This window comes from Aulonocara sp. 'chitande type north' Nkhata Bay, linkage group LG1 (assembly GCF_057382095.1).
Source record: "Aulonocara sp. 'chitande type north' Nkhata Bay isolate Kocher_YH1m ecotype deep benthic linkage group LG1, A_spYH_male_GT1.1, whole genome shotgun sequence".
Taxonomy (NCBI): domain Eukaryota; kingdom Metazoa; phylum Chordata; class Actinopteri; order Cichliformes; family Cichlidae; genus Aulonocara; species Aulonocara sp. 'chitande type north' Nkhata Bay.
This window is the reverse complement of record NC_141344.1, coordinates 705,251-711,253: the sequence shown is the minus strand read 5'-3', so window position 1 is coordinate 711,253 and position 6,003 is coordinate 705,251.

Sequence of the window (6,003 nt, the reverse complement as noted above, 5' to 3'; positions counted from 1 at the left end):
TGGCGCCACCGGGCCCTCTGACCACCACCAGCAGGCAACAGGTGAAGTGTCTTGCCCAAGGACACAACGACTGAGACTGTCCGAGCCGGGGCTCAAACCAGCAACCTTCCGATTACAAGACGAACTCCCAACTCTTGAGCCACGATCGCCCCCAATGCTCAGGGAAACTGAATGGAATGGGAGACAGACGGGTTGGGAAAAACATACATGAAAGTAGACAACGGACACAAGGAGGGGAACATATAAACAGGGAAGGGAGATGAGACACAACAACAGCAGTTCGGAGGTCAGTGGTACAGGGGAGACTGGTCTGTAGGCCGACTGCGAGGCCAGCGGTGGTGAGGTGTGGTTGATGGTCAAACGTGTGGCCAACGGTATCTCACAGGGGCCCAACAGTGGTGATGAACCCCCCTCAGGAGGCTTGGCAGTGTGGAGGATGCAGGTGGCAGAACTTACTTCGCTGAGCCTCCAGGTGCTGAGGAAGGATGCTGATTCCGAGAGAATCTGAGAAATAAAATTCAGCCCTGATGTTCCCAAAATCTGACTTCAGTCTTTTATTTACAGATTGTGGATCTGTCAACATGAAGGTAAGTAACATAGTCTCTCTACTAGCTGACTTGGAAACAAAACCTCAGCACAGAAACAGCTTTAGTGAAGGTTACAAATGATCTTCTTATGGCCTCTGACAGTGGACTCATCTCTGTGCTTGTCCTGCTAGACCTCAGTGCAGCGTTCGATACTGTCGACCATAATATCCTATTAGAGCGATTAGAACATGCTGTAGGTATTATAGGTACTGTGCTGCAGTGGTTTGTATCATATCTATCTGATAGACTCCAGTTTGTTCATGTAAATGGAGAGTCCTCTTCACACACTGAGGTTAATTATGGAGTTCCACAGGGTTCAGTGCTAGGACCAATTCTGTTTACATTATAAATGCTTCCCTTAGGCAGCATCATTAGAAGACATAGCATACATTTACACTGCTATGCAGATGACACCCAGCTCTATCTGTCCATGAAGCCAGATAACACACACCAATGAGTTAAACTGCAGGAATGTCTTAAAGACAGTAGCGGTTTTTGATACGGGCGACATGGGCGGTTGCCCGGGGCGGCATCACGGGCATCAGCAAAAAAAAAAAAAAAAAAAAAAAAAATTGCTCGTTCTCATGCTGCCCCGACATCAGCCAGCGCATATTGGGAATGTCACAGTCACCGATCGGTTTTCTATCGCCCATTTGCTGGTAGTAAGGGCGCCCTCCGTTTGCGAGGTGCGCCTGCTGCTTGCGGCACAGGGAGGAGAGGGCGGGGCGGCGGGGGTTCTCTGGCTGGCTGGAGCAGCATCTAATAACCAACTCGCAAAATAAAACAAAATAAAAACAAACCAACAAACACGAAAACACCCGACATCATGATACAGACTTATAATTTGCACCGATGTTTTTTTTCGAAATTCTATACGTGAAAAGTGAACGCGAGCGCCCTCGGTGCGCCTGCGCGCTGCTGAAGTCAAAGTAAACTTTATTGTCATCTCCGCTACATACAGTCCAGCATATAGAGAGACGAGGCGACGAGGCTGCAGTTACAGCGGTGCAAGTAAGCAAACAATAAATATAAGAAGAGTAAGAAAATAAATCTACACTTTAGGACTCGGGGTAAAGGATCAATAACAATTGAAAATTTATAATTTACAGTTTGATGATTTAAAGTCTCACACACAACCCGTCGAAAGGGGAGGGGCCGGCTGCTTCCAAATAGAGCGCATTTCATTCATAATGATGTAAATCCAAGTCCATTATGTATTCATGATTTGAGTCCTGGGTTGTGTGAAATCCCAGAAATAAACCTTAGACAAAGGGAGTCTGTGAACTAAGGTGTAGGTCTGTTAGGTTATGTTGTGGTGATCCTCAAGTTGGGGGATTTGTGTTCATACTGGAGTGCATAATTAAAACCAATGGAAGATGGACAAGAAAAGTTCAAAGTCATCAGTTGCTCAGTTTAGAAAAAAGAGAAAAGAAGAGGAGGAGAAACGGGCAACAGATGCAGGTAAGCAGATGCGTGATTGGATGATGGCAGCTCATCCTGAACCAATCAGAATCAGAATACTTTATTAATCCCTAAGGAAATTATGTGGGTTACAGTTGCTCCAAGAAGAAATGGTAAAAATAGTAACAGTAACAGACTAAACTCCAAACATTATGCTACAGATTTTAATATTAATTAGTCATTGTCAGTTGTTGATTTGTCCTGTTCTCATTGTATGACGAATTATGATGGCTGTTTGGTAGCCGTTTGCATACAATGTATACTCTCTCTCTCTTTATATGTGTGTGTTTCTCTGGCGAAATTCAGTATGGTTCCAACAACAGTTTTATGTTAATGTATAATCCTTAATATGTTTTATGTGTGTGTGTGTGTGTGTGTGTGTGGGGAGGGGGGGGGGGGGTGCCAGAGGGAGTGTTCGCCCGGGGCGCCAAACAGGCTAGGACCGCCACTGCTTAAAGACATAAAGACCTGAATGATATTTTATTTGATATTTTGATAATTATGGAAAAGGGTGGAGTGCCCACTCCGGGTCGGGGATGAGTTCCTGCCCCAAGTGGAGGAGTTCAAGTATCTCGGGGTCTTGTTCGCGAGTGATGGGAGAAGGGAGCAATGGCGTGTCCAGCGGGGTGGCCTGGGGGGGCACAGGCCACCCCCCCAACCAGACTGGCCACCCCAGGTGCCACCCCAAAGGTAAAACAATAAAATTCAATCAAATATCAAATGTACGATTATGTTTTCACGGTGAAGCTCAGATATCCGAGTGTAAGTGAATGCAGCATCGGCTTCTGCGCTATGTGCATCACGTTAGCAAAGGTAGGAGAGCCAAGCAGAAAGATGGCACTGCAGGAAACAATTTTTCGGTGAAAGAAAATGAGGACAGAATAAATGTCCCGGTAAGTAATATTAAGTTTGTTGAGTTTAGTAAACTTCGGTGAAATTAGAATACCAAAGAAAAAATAACACTTAAAGAATTATTGCAGCTGTGGAATATTTCAGACAGTATGCTACTGAGGGCAGCTAACATAAGAGTTATGAGTTATAAGATATAATCCAAGTCGTAACATTACTGTATGGAGCTGCAGATTTGGTTGCAGGTTAACATCGCTGGACTGGCCATCGGGCATACCGGGTATATGCCCGGTGACTTATTTTTTTAATTTTTTTTTTGTAATGGCATGAACAATGAGAGGTGGTGGATTGGCCAGATGCAGGTCGATTGGTGGTGGCTATGGGGGAGCTTCCACAGAGGCCAGAAGGTGGATGAGGGAAGGGGAGGCAGGAGGAGAGCCCCGAGGCGGCCACCAGTCCGCGTGTCAGGTGAACTGAACTTCAGGTAAGAAGTTATGACCTGCAGTCTATCTGGGTCAGATATAAACTAAGTTTAGGTGGAGTTTATTTCGTTGTGCTGACTTTTTACCGTCAGTTACAATAACTCGTACTGCGTTCTAGCCAGCTTGATGGAGTTTTTAGGTGGGTGGGTGCTATGATGTTACTGATAGTGAACTTTATTTTATTCATAAGGTTAGTTAGTAGAGTTGCCAATGTTGGTCTTCCTTGGTCTCTTGTGTTCTGGGGGCCTCTGGATGTCTGGAGTTTTGATCTCCTCCATACCCGCTTCACACCCTGGAGGACGGGGCTGTGGCCCCCCCACACTCTCTAGCAGATCATTACATGGAGAAACCTTTGGAATGCAAGCATGCTGATCCACACAGGTATGCACACATGGGTATTCACAGACGCGGACTAAAGCTTTCTTGGCTGCTGCCTCAAAGCACACTGTGCGCTGTCTATCTTGCGTGCTGCACAATATCGTTTATTATTTAGTAAATATTGATATCTATGACTAGCTAGTTTATTGTGATGGTGCTTTGTTTTCTCTATTATTATGTTGCTCTTTGTTGTTTGCTGTCTCCTCTGTTTGTTTTTTTTGTTTGTTTTTTTTTTTTTTTCTCCATACTGGTGACCCAGGAGTTCTTTTTTTTTTTTCTCTCTCTTCCCCCCCTTCTCACCGTCTCTTCTCCCCTTTGGTTTTCTTTCTTTCTCTCCCCCTCTTTCTCTCATTCATTCCCCCTGTCCTATTTATTAAAAAAAAAAAAAAAAAAAAAAAAAAAAAAAGACAAAGGATGAACTGAAGCTCTGCCATCACGTAATGTCGCATACTGCTGTTTCTGATGTCATTTAGAAGAAAAAAAAAAAAAAAAAAAAAAAGAGTTGCCAACGGCTCCTTAAAAAAATGGAATGGTCCCTCATTCAGAGAAAATATTACACGTTTTGTATTGAGCTGAGAAGAGACGCAGTTTGTCCCGGACTTTAGCTAGAATGGAAAAAGGCACAAAGCTGGAGTTATTGTGTCGTTACGCTGTCAGTTGCCTCTTCTTCTCTCATTCTCTCCCCCCCTCCCTCTCCTGTTGCTACTTCAATCATGAAACTCATCAATGATCAGCTGATCGGCTTTTCTCTCTTGTTTATCGCCCACTTTGCGCCAGAAAGAGGAAACCAGCAGATGTCGCGCTAAACAACAGCAGCACGTTTAAGCTTGATCAGCTGTTGTCAGAATTTATTTAATATTAATTTCTAGTATCAGCTGATGTTTGCTGGAGCCACAGCTGTAAACCTGCTGGTCATGATATCGGTTTGGTTATCTGGTGAGAGGGAAACATGAAGATGAAACCAGGAGATGTCCTTACTGAATCATCAGAGCTGAACAGGTGATGGAGGAACAGGTTTACCTTTTAGGTGACATGAATGAGTTGAAGGGAAGTTATGAACTGTTTCTGAGAGACAAATAACACCAGGATCCTTTTCTAAGTAGCTGACAGCTGGTAACTGTGCAGGGGCGGGTCTAGGAAATTTTTGCCAGGGGGCCAGGTAGGGCATTAACAGGGAGAGGGGGGCACAAAGAAATACTTTTCTTTCTTATTCTCATTTAAAATATCTAGCTTTTATTAAATAATTATCTAAATCTTACAACTAAAGTTTTTATCTGACGTAAAATGTATAGAAATCATACATATACCAACAAGACTGTACATCACTGTCACAACAGCATTTGTTTTCATTCAAAGTCTTTATGGCTTTAATACCTGGTGGGCCGGTCTGTAGTCAAAATGCCCGATTTTCTGTCCCAGTCCATCCCTGCAGGTTATACTGGCAGTGTCACCATGCCAGCTGACTGTATTTCATCATCAGCCAGTGTTGTTCTTTATCAATATTACCAAAGTTTACCATAAGGCAGCATAGAAAGTATTTACTTGCTTTCAGGTTTTATTCAAATGTTAGTCTTTTCAGTTGTTTCCCCACTTTTTTCCTGTTTCACAATCAAACACCAGTTTGTGAGAAGATTATCTTCTTTTTTTAACAGGCAGATAAAGTTTTGCATTGGAACTGGCTAATTTGTCAATTGTTTGTTACAAATGTTCGTATTTTAATATAAAAAAAATGTTTTTGCCCAAAACATATGTGCACTATATGTCAGTAAAAATACTATGCAAATATTGATGTCCTTGAATGCTGAGTAAACACTGACAAAGCACTGATTGTATCTCTTGTACTTTATCAACGCAGTATCTAAAAACTTTGCACCGTAGTGGTTAAAATCTAATTCTAATAAGAGTTAAAAGCGCATTCGGTTATTAGGTTTATGGGGTTATTGAATTATGGTGAACGGTTGGTAGAATTGTTTTTAAACATTATCTGCCAATTACATCTGCCACCCTTCTCCAAATCTGTGCCCCTACCTGGCCCCCCCAACAAAAATTTTCTAGACACGCCACTGGAAGGGAGCCGGAGATCGACAGACGGATTGGGGCTGCAGCTGCAGCAATGCGGACGCTGCACCGGTCCGTCGTGGTGAAGAGGGAGCTGAGTGTAAAAGCGAAGCTCTCAATTTACCGGTCGATCTACGTCCCTACCCTCACCTATGGCCACGAGCTGTGGGTAGTGACCGAAAGAACGA